The sequence below is a fragment of the Neolamprologus multifasciatus genome, chromosome 11 (genome assembly GCF_963576455.1).
Source record: "Neolamprologus multifasciatus chromosome 11, fNeoMul1.2, whole genome shotgun sequence".
NCBI lineage: Eukaryota > Metazoa > Chordata > Actinopteri > Cichliformes > Cichlidae > Neolamprologus > Neolamprologus multifasciatus.
In genome coordinates, this window is record NC_140449.1 from 1,072,086 (window position 1) to 1,086,994 (window position 14,909).

The window sequence follows — 14,909 nt, forward strand, 5'->3', positions numbered from 1 at the left end:
ATGTCCAGTAAAGTCCCTGACCCTGAATCCTCATAGACAAACAGCTGTGATATTTCAGTGTGTTTCTGTCCCCTTAGTCTCACACTCTCTTTCTTCGAGCTGCAGATGATATGTGTATTCCCTTTCAATCACCCCCACCACATATGCCCACACGCATTGCTAGTTTTGCCACAGGGCTCGGCCACACAGCTGGGAAACCCTTCTGATGTGAAACCCAGAGAGATCTGAGATGCTTCTAGAGGCGAAAGCACAAACAAATATGTCTTCTCCATCACCTTCATTGTCTCCTCGTCAGTCAAACACAAACAGGCATGTGCAAGTGCATATAAGGACACACGGATGCAAAAATCCATCTTGAGACCACTTAGCAAACAGCATTCTCTGGTTACATATGAGCGAGCTGAATCACATATGAATATTTGATGTTGGTTTTTAACTAGATGAATGAACCGTTGATGTTTCCAGACCTTTTCTTTGCTGATGTCTGATCATGTTTGCAAGCCTTTTTCAGTCATTTTCTCTTCAAGCTGTAGAATACTACTGCGATGTGTCCCAATGTGCTTGCCAACACTCCCTCTTTCTGCTGCAGCCACGAAGCGATCCAATTCCTGGCACAATCAAAGTCTTATGCAGCCTCGTCATGAATTGCATTTACAGGAGGCTGAGAGTGCATTTTCTGAGGCCCTTTGTGTTGGAATTATGAACAGATAGAGCCCAAGAGCACAGGGAGAGCACAGGGATGAGTGCAAGGGGAAAGCAGCTGTGTTAGCAGCTGAACTCATAAAAGAGCATTTAAAAGCAACACCCCCTGTCCTAATGCCTCATAGTGACATGGAGACATTAACGAGAACTTCATTAATGTTTAATTAATACAAATGCCAAGATGTAAATGTTTCCTGTCACCTGGCTTTTCCATGCTGGAATTCGGTTGGCGGTTAGCACCATTGCCTCACAGCAAGAAGTTCTGAGTTCAAATCTACCATCTAAGCAGGGCCTTTCTGTGTCGAGTTTTAATATTCTCCCCGTGCTCTCTTTGTATACTCTGGTCCAAAGACATACACTTAGGCTGCGTCCAGACTAGCGTTTTCAATCGTTTTTATGGAATTGTGCGTCCACATTGAAACGCCAAAGACGTACAAACTGATATTAATCTTTAATAGGGCTGTCAAAATTGAGAGCAAACAAAACAACTCCTGTATAATGCCCTCTGCTATCTTTGTTTTATTGGTCACATGACTGCATCATATGACTAACATGCACCGTCTTCAAATGTATGCGTTTTCGAGAGCATTTTCAAAACGCTGCATTTTAACTTGGGGAAAACACCATCTGTGTGGACTTGAGGCCAAAAGGGAGAGAACATGATGTGTTTTCAAACAAAAACGCATTAGTGTGGACATAGCCTTAGTGGGTTTAGGTTGTTGACCATAGGTGTGAATAGTTGTCTCTCTCTGTGTGGTTTTTCATGCCTCAGATTCAGCGTGTACGCTGCCTCTTGCTCTGTGTTCACTAGGATAGGTGACCCTGATAAGGGGAAGAGAATGGCTTTAACTGAGCTTATGATTTTATAATCTCAGTGTATTGGTGTGGTAATGTTTTACAACACACGAGGCTGAAAACAAAAGGCGACAAAACTTTTGGAACTGTGGCCCCCAGATTGTGGAACTCTCTCCCTTTGAGCCTGAGATCTGTGGTCTCAGTGGTCGCTTTTAAAAAACAGCTAAAAACTCATCTTTTTAAACTTGCTTTTGGTTGATTTTTATTTTTAGGTTTTAGCTTCTGTGAAGCACTTTGTGATTTTTATCTTGAAAGGTGCTATATAAATAAAGTTTCACTTACTTACTTACATCTGTGTAGGTCACGGTTGTTGCAAACTTATTTTGAGTGTGTGTGCCCTTTGGGGCCCATCAGGTTAAAAAACAAACCTCATGATTGAAGTTCAATGCCAGAAAGAAAATGATCTTTTGCTGGAACAAAATGATTATATTGATTGTAATGTATGTATTTTAGCAAGCTGCACTTTGAACAGATGCCAATAACAAGATTCTGACATAATGGTTGGATACTTGAGCACCTCCTTTCAGACTGGGACCTTACTCTCAAGCATAGTCTGAAATTTTTAAAGATTTTGTAATGGCTGTGTGCAGGCAGGCAGAGAGGAAGGACCCAAAATGCAGTACTCACGGAGGCGAAAGTAAACTCAGAATAAACTGATTTATTACAGGCTGCTGATCAAACAGAAGACTAACTAAACTGGAAAATGTAAACTAACAGGCAGGCAAACTCAGGTAACAGAACACACAGCAGAAACTGAGGGTGAGTCGACATTGACGACGCGACAGAGAACAAAGGAAACACAGGGCTTATATACACATGGCAGTAATCAAGGGATGAGAGACAGGAGGGGAACACACCTGGGAGAAATCACAGCTGACTGGAAACATAACCTGAACACACTAACATAAGACAAGGACCTTCAGAATAAAACAGGAAACTAACAGACACAGAGGACCAGACAAGACACCATGGACAGACAGAGGGACATACGGGCAGAGAAGACTAAGCACAGGCAAAACCTAAACTAAACATGGGGGCAAGAGAACAAAACCTAACCCAGAAATAATAATAATCATCATCATCATCATCATCGGATAGCTAAAGAATCAGAACATAATTATAATGAGCATAATCTGGAAACACACCAAAATACAAGAAACTGAAAGAGCAAAATGACCCAGAACCGTGACAGATTTGAGGTCAGGACACTGTAAAAGCTATTCATTCTTTTGTAGGGTCATTGTCCACTTAAGAGACAAAGCTGTGTCCAAGTTATAGATTTTACAGAATAATCGTGAGGTAGTATATTACTGCATCAGTTCTGTTTGATGTAACTCTTAAATGGCCCACCGCCATGCCTAACAACAATATTTCAACAACAACAACAAATGAAATGCAACAACAAAATGCAAAGCTTAAAATCAGGTCCAGTTTTATTATTTATATTGTATGGTAAAGAGCTCAGTGCCTTTATTACCTGCAGAACAGGCTCGGGCTGGACTTAGGATGCTAACAGAGCTAATGATGATCCAGGGTTGATGTTAAAGCTATCTGTGAAGATGCTTGCAAAGAGCTTGTTGTGTTGGCAGTATAGTGCAGTTGTTTATGCCCTGAACGTTGTTTGCATTTTATCATCATGCTTTTGTTCATTTTGTGCTATAAAAATAAAAGTCATTTTCATGTCTCCACTCCTGAAAAAGTTGTAGACTTTCAAATAGTTCTGCTATTTTACTCTGAAGAACATTTTTAACACAACATAATTGTAATTGAATTACTGAGGCTGGACACTTGCATTGCTTAGCTAGACACATTACACAGGGAAGAATGTACATCAGGTTAAAGTGATTAAGAAGAGACGCAATGACGATGTGCTAATATGTAAAATCAAAGGGGAGTTTGAGGAGACAATATATGAGCAGAGGACCAGGAGAAGAAAGAGTGACTAAGGAAGTACAGGCAATTGGTCACAAGGAAGTAAGGACAACTGTGAATAATAGAAATAGAAAGGCAGTTGGTCAAGACGGTGTATGTGTAGATGTACATCTAGGAGAGAGGACAGTGGGCTTTTTAACCAGATTATTTAACACAATCTTAGACGGTTAGGTCTGATGAATGGAAAAGAGTTGTTCTGGTACGAAAGTTTAAGAACAGTCATCCTGCAGGCTTTCCATATTTCCATCAAATAAATTAGTGTACATGGAAATAAAAATCTTTTATTTCCTTCAATGGAGTTAGTCACCTACACTTCGTGCTTCCAAGCACAGTTACTTAGGTATAAAAGCCCTCTCTGTAGACTATGCAAAGAGAAATATCTACACAAACAGATGCAACCACTATACCATAAATTAAGCAGTTAGACATTATACGTTAGTTGTCCTTTTAGTCAGATGCATCAGATGCAAGTCCAAGGCTTATTTACTTTTGCTTCTTTGACACGAGGTGCAGTTTTGGTTCTGTACAAACTTTCATTAAAATGATTTACACAATTTGAATTATGATGCTTTGTGCTTTTAAGCAATATGTTGTTTGTCAGTTTGATTCAGGATGTGCCAGTGCTATTGAAATTATAGTAGGAGAGATTTCACTTGGCTGAGGGAGTGTTAAGAGGTCAAAAAGCCAAGACCAATCGTATCTGAAATGAAGCATCGACTGAAGTCTCCAGAAGCAAAGTTGAAAGTGTCATTGCAGTTAAAGCAAATCTATCCTCTCACATCCTCATTCCATCTACATGCGTTCCTGTTTGCCCTCCAATGACATTAAACAAATGAAATTATACGTAAATTGTGCACCGATGTGCAGTAGCAGTCCTAGCCTGTTTGGCGCCCTGGGCGAACACCCTCTCTGGCGCCCCCCCTCCTCACACACGAAGAGAGAGACAGAGTATGCATTGTATGCAAACATTGTATGCAAACGGCTACTAAACAGACATCATAATTCGTCATACAATGAGAACAGGACAAATCAACAATTGACACTGACTAATTAATATTATATTATTGTATATATTGTTTGGAGTTTAGTCTGTTACTGTTACTATTTTTACCATTTCTTCTTGGAGGAACTGTGACCCACATAATTTCCTTAGGGATTAAGGAAGTATTCTGATTCTTAATGTTTTAGGATACATGACCTGCCATTATCCAATGACACATCTGCTTACCTGTATCTTTTGCTCGTTTCTCCTTGTAGGAGTCATAATTAAATGTATTGAATTTTAATGATCACTCGGTTTTCATTTGTTTGGTTGCTATGGTGATGTGTAACGGGAGTCACGTGGGTGCTAGCGGTGACATTAAGAGGGCGTTGTCAGTCTGTCTTTCACTGGTTTGATTTTGACAGAGCAGGGCTGGGTAGCCGTAGTTTTTGTTGACCGTAGCACAACGAGTTTCCCCTTGTTGCATTAGAGCCTGTGATGTTTTAAGAGTTTGAATCGCGAGCCGATCACATTGCTCTGTAAACTTTTCAAGCACTTTAATAAACAAGCAAGCAATTCCACCTCTCGCATTATTGCGTAAAGTTGACAGGCAAATAGACAGGCTCAGTCCCCGGCCTCTAGCGACTGTGGAAGTCGCTACACTCCTCCTCTTCTTTTCTCATTTAAAAAATGAGAAAAGAAGTTTAAAAACGGGTTGTGTGTGAGACTTTAGATCAACAAAATATAAAATATACATTTTAAATTGTTATTGATCCCTTTACCCCTGGTCCTAAAGTGTATATTTATTTTCTTACTCTTCTTATATATATTGTTTGTTTACTTGCATTGTTGTAACTGGAGCCTTGTCGTCTCGTCTCTCTATATACTGGACTGTCTGTAGCGGAGATGACAATAAAGTTTACTTTGACTTCAGCAGCGAGCAGGCGCACCGACGGCTCTCGTGCTCACTTTTCGCGTATAGAATTTTGAAAAAAATCGGTGCAAATTATAAGTCTGTATCATAATGTCTGGTGTTTTCGTGTTTGTTGGTTTGTTTGTAATTTGTTTTATTTTGCGAGTTGGTAATTTTTGCTGCTCCAGCCAGCCAGAGCATCCCCCGCCGCCCCGCCCTTTCCTCCCTGTGCCGCAAGCAGCAGGCGCACCTCGCAAACGGAGGGCGCCCTTACTCCCAGCAAATGGGCGATAGAAAACCAATGCCATTCCCAATATGCTCTGGCATGATGTCGGGGCAGCATGAGAACGAGCCGCGATGCCGCCCCCACCACGATGCCGCCCCGGGCAACCGCCCGTGTCGCCCGTATCTAAAACCGCTACTGCCGATGTGAATGAGAATGGGCCGCATATTCTGGCAGGTTTGAATACTTTTATGCAGCGGATAAAGTTTTTTTGATGGACTTGGGAGACATAATTTCATTATGTGACTAAATCTGATTTTCTGTCCTCGTAAGGCACAACGTTAGGATCTGACAGAGCATGAATAGCTGTTGTCTCTGCCTCCAGCTTTGTTTGCTAGGCTCCATTGGTCTAAACATCCTGGAGGTGTCTCTCTGCTGGACACACAAAGACAAAATTGATATTGATTTTTTTTACCCTTTTGGTACCAGGTTTTACATCACACAAGCATATTTCCTTTAAATGCAACTACAGCCAGTCATCAGACTGTTTTCTAGCACATTGAAGGTCTATTTTCTCTTCAGTAATGTGGACAAGCAGGCCGGGCGGCAGGATCCTGGAGGCTGCAGAGCTCTGTCATCTGCATTGCATTGCACACCATTATCAGACATGACTAATTCAGCACATGGCCAAAAGAGTCCAAATGTGTAATTGAATATTTAATAAGGGCATAGACCATCCACCCACCTCACACTAACCACTGCACAGTATTTATGCATAAGGCAATGAAAGCTGGCTCCGACCTTACCTGTGCTCAGTGTAGCTCTCGTTCCTTGCCATCTTTGAGATGTGCCCCAGGTCAGATCTGACAAGGGTCCACGAGGACTTAATAATTGAATGTGAACTTTATACAGAGAACCAGTGCGGCTCACATCTCTTGGTGAACACAAATAATCTTCTTTTGCCTAAATTGTTTGTTTTGTGTGAACTTTAACTGCTATCTAATCTGGGGATGCAGTCCCGTGTCATTTGGATTTGTACAGCTCATGCTGGATAACGCTGTCGGGCACATTAAACCCCATTTTGAGTGTGACCTTTTTTGCTGCTTTCATCTAACAGAAAAAGGCAGCCACATTCATTGTGAGGATCTCCTCATGAGTCTGCTCAGTAGCGGCTTATAAATTAGCTTTAGAGCCCCTCTAATACAGGGCAGAGTGTCCAAACCTAACACAAACCTAATAACCTTCCACATTTGGCTCCAGCTCCTTTCCCCATGTCTTTAATCACACATCACATGGTGCTATTTTTAAAAGGCCGGCTTTTGTACATGCTGGCTTATTTTAAGTGATACATTGATCCTCAGTGACCGGGTGCATTCAGGCCCCGCCGAGCCCAGCGTGCTGAGCTGGGACCTGGCGCTGGTCCAGTTCCGCTGTGGCTGGAGTGTTAACTGTTCAGCCGAGGCTGGGACTTTGAGAGCCAGAGAAATCACGATGGCTCACATCTCAACCCCCCAGTCGCGTTTCTGCTGAGACCGTAAGAAAGCACTACAGAGATGTGAATGTGTGTCAGTTTATGAAGCATACAGTGAGTAATGTGATTGCACCAGTGTATGCATGCGTGCAGAAAGATTGTGTCTGTGCGTATCTGCACTTATGCATTAACTGAGAGAACGTTTATACATAGATACAACTGCAAGGAAGTGTTAGTCACTGCCTTTCTAGAATGGATCAAATGTGGGGTTTCATCGATGACCATAAAGGGTAATAATTCAATCAGTATTGCAGCATCAAGGAAGATAAAAGGAGAAGATATTTATGGTAATGTTATTTGTTAAGTTTATGTGCGTGGAAAAAGGAAAGAACATTGGTAGAAGCTGCTTTACTAAACTGTCTGGTCTGATACAGGCTGGGTGGACCAAACAGCATGTAAATCATTTCAGAGCTTTATCAGTTGGGAAATTAAACAAGCAGTGCCCTGAAGGCGGAGGACATGAGGTCAATGAAATGAAAGATTTATCCTCTTAGGATAATTCTGTGTAATATTCTTGCTACTGTCAGTAATGAGAAACAACATGTAGAGAATTCCTAAAAGCAAAATATTTCTGTTTGGAAAGCAGTTTGTAAATTTTCACAATTTGAGGTTTCTACTTAATGCATAATTTTTAAAACTTTGTCTCACACACACACACACACACACACTGAATGCCCATGGTGGAATTGTGTATTTTACTGATTGATCACCTGTTATTGGCCTCTGTCAGTTTCTCAAGTCAGATACCCACAAGCCAAAAAGTCAAAATTCAACTGAATTATATTTTTGTATCTAAAATAACTCATCAAATCGACATTTAAACCCAATGGTACAAGAAGGGAGGTCTATTATCCCAAAACTGTTTTGACAAATATAAATACTAATACCATATTGAATGCAAATCCAAATCCAGTTAAGGATAAGATAAGTATAATACCTATATGTCTTTATCCATTTTCATTCATCTAAAAACAGGTTGCAGTGGCAGCAGGCTAAGCAAGGTATTCCAGATGTCATTTTCCCCACCAATGTTTTCCAGAGAATCCTGGGGGAGCCCAAAGCAACACGGAGGAGCAGCAGATCTGCTCCAAGCTGTCTTTGGAATGCAGAGCTGCTCACCCCACAGAGGAAACTCATATTAGCGCCATTCTTTCTGCCACTGCCTTCTGGCTCATAGATGAGTTGGAACATAAATCAATATGTAACTTGAAAGCTTTGACTTCAAGCTCAAGTTGGCTGTTTATGTCTGTTTTAGTTTTTTCTTTCTTTGCCACTTCTGACCAGATGATCATTTTGCGAGCAGCCTTGAGTGTCTCGCTGGATGGAAATAATTCCATCCAGTCCACCAATATGTTGTGCTCTGTTGCTGTCTATATAAATAGAAATTCAAATAAGTAGAAATGAATAATTGCACTACAACTACTTAAATCCAGAGTCCAGCCAGAACTTCATGAATTTTAAAAAGGAAATAAAAATATTTCTCTACAAACAGTGTAAATATTCCTGCAGGATTGCAATTTAACTGCAAAATGACATAAGTGCTAAGCAACCTTAATTTCTATGTAAGCATAGAAAGCAGCAGAATACCAGTTCCATATTACAAAGAGATGTATAGCCGATGAGGTGCTCTCATGACCTACATGTAATTCTGTCTCACAGTCACTTTGAGCAACCGCTTTCAACTTGCAGTTCAGCATTTCATTCAAAATTTGTGGGTGTTGCACACTCTGCTTCTGAGTGACCATTTGGACACCACAACTAATTCAAGTCAAGTTTCCAACACCAAAACATTTGAGCTGGACAATCATCTTGAAGGCAGCAGTCCTATTTTCACTCTACTATGACTGAGCCATTAGGGTGTCATTATACCTGCCAGACAGTGCTAGGTGAATGGTTGAGTGGAAGATGTGAGAGTAGAATTGTGCCACTTTTTGTTACCACAGATTTATTGATATGTTGATAAAACATCACCAATTCACAGAGGATACAAAAGGAAATGTTAACAGTTTGAAATCCGCACTGAAGTAGATGATTTGGCGAGTGAGTGGCGATTGTTCAGCGCAATACTGCTGTGGTTGCTTGTGTCATCACCGTAAACGCTCTGCTGTGTGATCGGCCCAGCACTAAGCGACCAAAGCATTGGGTATACTGGTATGGGTATATTTAGGCACACAGCTTTGAGTGTGAGTGCCGAAGCCCCAGGCATTTGTTGTTTCTGTAAAAGGCAACAATTTAACAAAGTGCAAAGATTGTTAAAGAAAGATAGACAGAGGATAAACTTAGGGGCTGTGCCCCTAAGGCCCAGTAGACGAACAAGAATTATTTTCAACTGAAACATAAAAGCAAAACAAAGCAAAGCATAGCTACCTCAGTCCAGAAGTATGAAGCTGATAATAGTTCCTCTTTCATTTAAATCCAATAGATGTGATAAAGTGACAAAAAAAACCCTGATTTTCAGTTTTGTGGTTTCTTGTGAAAGTTTAATAGCAGTAATACTATTTGGACTGGTACTGGGACTACAACACTTCTGACTCATTCTTGCACATTCACTCCCAGTGCCTGCTAGGTCATATTAGGTAAGCTGTAGATGTCCTTGAGAGTTTTTCCTCTTTTACCTCTGTGGGGTTTTTTTTAGTGTCTGCTTCCCATCAGGATACTGTAACATCACTTCCGAACAGATGATCCTTTTCCAAGGTGCTTTGAAGGTCTCGTCGAATGGAAGGGAATTTTCTGTCATTTCAAGGCACTTGCTCTTCACTTCAGGAGACTTGTTTGTGCAGTTGTGTACAGAAATTATTTTGTCAGTCATTTTGGTTGTCATTTTCCTGATAAGCAAATTTACAAAGTAACATTATAACACAAGTTGCTATACAATATCATATAGGATAATCATGTTGTCATGTGAGGTGAAGTGTGAGCATTGAAGAGTAGAAAAGCGCTATATAAGAACCAGTCCATTTGCCATAACAACAGTCAGGACCTAGTTCAGTCTTTTAATACAGGGTGTGTCTGCCTTCGCCGCAGCCACTCTACAGACCACAGACCACGCCCCCCGCCAGACATGCAGCCTTATTCAATTCAATTCAATTTTATTTATATAGCGCCAAATCACAACAAAAGTCGCCTCAAGGCGCTTCATAGATACAGAGAAAAACCCAACAATCATATGACCCCCTATGAGCAAGCACTTTGGCGACAGTGGGAAGGAAAAACTCCCTTTTAATAGGAAGAAACCTCCGGCAGAACCAGGCTCAGGGAGGGGCGGGGCCATCTGCTGCGACCGGTTGGGGTGAGAGAAGGAAGACAGGATAAAAGACATGCTGTGGAAGAGAGACAGAGGTTAGAGGCTGGCGTTGGCTCCTTAGGTTGCGTGAGGCTGCACACACTAGGGCTGTTTAGGACACACAGCCCGGTTCTGCTGCTGGATACTGGGCTGCTACTGCAGTGATGGTTGGAGCTGGCTGGTGGTGGGTTTGGTCAATGCATTCCCAGTGGACTCACCCACCCACATCACCAGAGCTTCAGATGGAAGAAAGGAGGGGAAACAGAGCTGTCTTGCTTGAGCTGACTTGAGAAGTAAATTGGGTGGTGTGGTAGTAATATGGTCATCTGCACCAAAGTCCCTCGTAATATTAGGTAATTACACGAAAAAATTTTGGTTGGCAGAAATGAACTATTTTACCCAATTCTGCACAGACACAAGCACAGAATACCATTGTACATAAAGCCCAACAACTCGAAGTGAAAACCCCTCATAAATCACCGCACACTGAATCTGCTGGGTTCATTGTCTGGTCGTGTTGTTCCATCATGTGGTGGAGTGTGAGGAAAGAGCACCCAGAGTGCAGGACACAGAGGCAGCATTCAAACAACAAGAGACAACCCATTTACTAGGCTGAAAGAAGTCGAAACAGAAATCAAAAAGAGATTCCTGGGAGCAGAATAACAAAAATCCAACAGCCAAAGAGGACACACAGGGCAAGAGGTAGGAAGCAAAACAGTACAACACAACAATGAAAACACGCAAACTAAGGCTTTAAATATACTGGAGACTAATGTGTGAAAAGCAACGCAGCAGGGGACAATAAGGAACAGGAGAAGCAAATCAATGACAGCAAGCCAGCAGAAGTAAAACAGGAGAGAACTAACTAGCAACATAAAACAGTAAATGAGTAACAAAATAACAAGACAGAGGGAACACGGGGGGTGCAAAATAAACCATAAAAATAAAATTTAAAAAAGAAATACAATACCAACAGACAGCAAGCATGAGTAGAAACTAAACTTTTTAAAGATTGCTTACTGTAAGTCTTATTCTGAATCAGTCCAAAATATCAGTACTTTTGGAAACAATGGTCATCCTTAAATGCTCCCTCGTCTTAAAAAGCTAAAGCCAAAGAAGTACACGATTGTTGATCCCAAAGTACTTTCAGGGCTCAGTATTGCTTTTTGTGGGCAATTCAGTAAGTATTAGGCAAAAAGGCAAAAGCTCATTTTCCTATACCTGGTGTGGATGCAGAACACTCAGAGGTCAAAATTAAGTGCAGAGTTGAGCTTGTTTACTTCCTCACTCTTGACATATGCTGAATTTGTCAGTCAGCTGACTCTTTGCTGTGCCCCATTTAATGTTTTCCTTACTGCAAATTTGAGAAGCAGACTCGATCATGAACCGTTCTGTAAACGACCCCCCAGGTTATGACCCCAGGAACTAAACATGTGCTTCATGTGTTCATGTCAGTGCGCCTGGAGGTGGTGCTCACACAGGAATAACAAACTAGAAAAAATACCCAAATTTAGTTGACTCCACACACACTAATATTAGCTTTTGACGCACATAACACATATGCATACAAAAACAGCATATGTACGATTTCACCCAGTTAGGTACAGCTTCCCTAAAGCTACAGTATGTGGAAAACATTTCATTCCAGCTGCCATGTCATTCAAAACAGTCCGATGATTTGGTACACTTACTCACCATCAAACCTTTAATCTCATTATCCAGTTATACAGTGGCAGACAGGTATACTCACAGAACATGGTTCGCTCACCTCCTCTCATATAACAAAACGCTCTGCTTGGTTATCCATTTCCTAAAATTTCCCACCTCTTCCTGTAAGGGCCACTTGAGACTAAGTAGCAAAGCTTGTAAATCCCCATAGACTCCCATGGTATATAAAAAAAAAACAACTAGAGGCCAAACTCAAACTCTATTCTGCTGCTGTAATAAATCATTTCATTTTTGACGCTGCACAGAACACAATGTCATGTGGTACATGTAACAAAAATGGTGTTTCCTCTGCAGGTTGTGATGTCAACGCATGCTCTCATTTAAATTGCACCAGTGATATATTTATAATTATGCACAGTCACAAATTCCAGGTGAGCAAATTCCACCAAACTACATTTGGGATAGAGTATGTTTTTGTGGGATAATCTAAGAGCTATTACTGATGCTGAGAAGTGGTCATGACATATTTACCTACAGTGGGGCAAAAAAGTATTTAGTCAGCCACCGATTGTGCAAGTTCCCCCACTTAAAATGATGACAGAGGTCAGTAATTTGCACCAGAGGTACACTTCAACTGTGAGAGACAGAATGTGAAAAAAAAATCCATGAATTCACATGGTAGGATTTGTAAAGAATTTATTCGGAAATCAGGGTGGAAAATAAGTAATAAGGTCAATAACAAAAATACAACTCAATACTTTGTAACATAACCTTTGTTGGCAATAACAGAGGTCAAACGTTTACTATAGGTCTTTACCAGGTTTGCACACACAGTAGCTGGTATTTTGGCCCATTCCTCCATGCAGATCTTCTCAAGAGCAGTGATGTTTTGGGGCTGTCGCCGAGCAACACGGACTTTCAACTCCCGCCACAGATTTTCTATGGGGTTGAGGTCTGGAGACTGGCTAGGCCACTCCAGGACTTTCAAATGCTTCTTACGGAGCCACTCCTTTGTTGCCCGGGCGGTGTGTTTTGGATCATTGTCATGTTGGAAGACCCAGCCTCGTTTCATCTTCAAAGTTCTCACTGATGGAAGGAGGTTTTGGCTCAAAATCTCACGATACTTGGCCCCATTCATGCTGTCCTTAACACGGATCAGTCGTCCTGTCCCCTTGGCAGAAAAACAGCCCCATAGCATGATGTTTCCACCCCCATGCTTCACAGTAGGTATGGTGTTCTTGGGATGCAACTCAGTATTCTTCTTCCTCCAAACACGACGAGTTGAGTTTATACCAAAAAGTTCTACTTTGGTTTCATCTGACCACATGACATTCTCCCAATCCTCTGCTGTATCATCCATGTGCTCTCTGGCAAACTTCAGACGGGCCTGGACATGCACTGGCTTCAGCAGCGGAACACGTCTGGCACTGCGGGATTTGATTCCCTGCCGTTGTAGTGTGTTACTGATGGTGACCTTTGTTACTTTGGTCCCAGCTCTCTGCAGGTCATTCACCAGGTCCCCCCGTGTGGTTCTGGGATCTTTGCTCACCGTTCTCATGATCATTTTGACCCCACGGGATGAGATCTTGCGTGGAGCCCCAGATCGAGGGAGATTATCAGTGGTCTTGTATGTCTTCCATTTTCTGATGATTGCTCCCACAGTTGATTTTTTCACACCAAGCTGCTTGCCTATTGTAGATTCACTCTTCCCAGTCTGGTGCAGGCCTACAATTCTTTTCCTGGTGTCCTTCGAAAGCTCTTTGGTCTTGGCCATGGCGGAGTTTGGGGTCTGACTGGTTGAGGCTGTGGACAGGTGTCTTTTATACAGATGATGAGGTCAAACAGGTGCCATTCATACAGGTAACGAGTGGGGGACAGAAAAGCTTCTTACAGAAGACGTTACAGGTCTGTGAGAGCCAGGGATTTTCCTTGTTTGAGGTGACCAAATACTTATTTTCCACCCTGATTTACGAATAAATTCTTTACAAATCCTACCATGTGAATTCATGGATTTTTTTTTCACATTCTGTCTCTCACAGTTGAAGTGTACCTCTGGTGCAAATTACTGACCTCTGTCATCATTTTAAGTGGGGGAACTTGCACAATCGGTGGCTGACTAAATACTTTTTTGCCCCACTGTATATACAGCTATATTATAATATTACTAGGGGTGGGCGATATAAATGATATACGATAGAAACGATATAAATTTGGCCAACGATAGAGATTTTGACTCACTCTATTGCGATAGGGCATATTGATGATGTCATCAAGCTGCGCCTGTTTTGGTCAAAAGCATTGCAGTGGCTAAAACCATTATCATCTGCAAATTATGCCGGGCGACAGTCATAGCAAAGAGATGAAGCACTTTTGAAATATGAGAAAGCCAAAAACTGCGCTTCCTCCACTTCCGTAACATTGATTCATTAATGTTGAATTCTCTCGCAGCTGCTCTATTCCCATGTTGTTGCAGCATATTAATTACTAACCTCGTATTGTGGATGAATAATCTCAGTTGTTCTCCTGACTGAAGTTTGGCCCGTGTATAGCATCCTGCTATACGATTGCATTTGTCCCTGACCACCAGAATCCCTCACATTAACTTTTATCGAGTGTAAAAAAAGTTGGCGTTCATCCTCCAGCTTCACTGTGCTAGTGTTATGCTAACATAGCTATGTCGCTAGCAATCACGTAGCACATTATATACCAAGTAGTCCAACTTCAGTAACCCTGCAAACGCATCTGCTGTTTAGTTTTCTGTCTTCATTTATGTTGGAAGTGGTAGCAGAGCTGTACGTTTGAATTAGTTTCATAAATCTC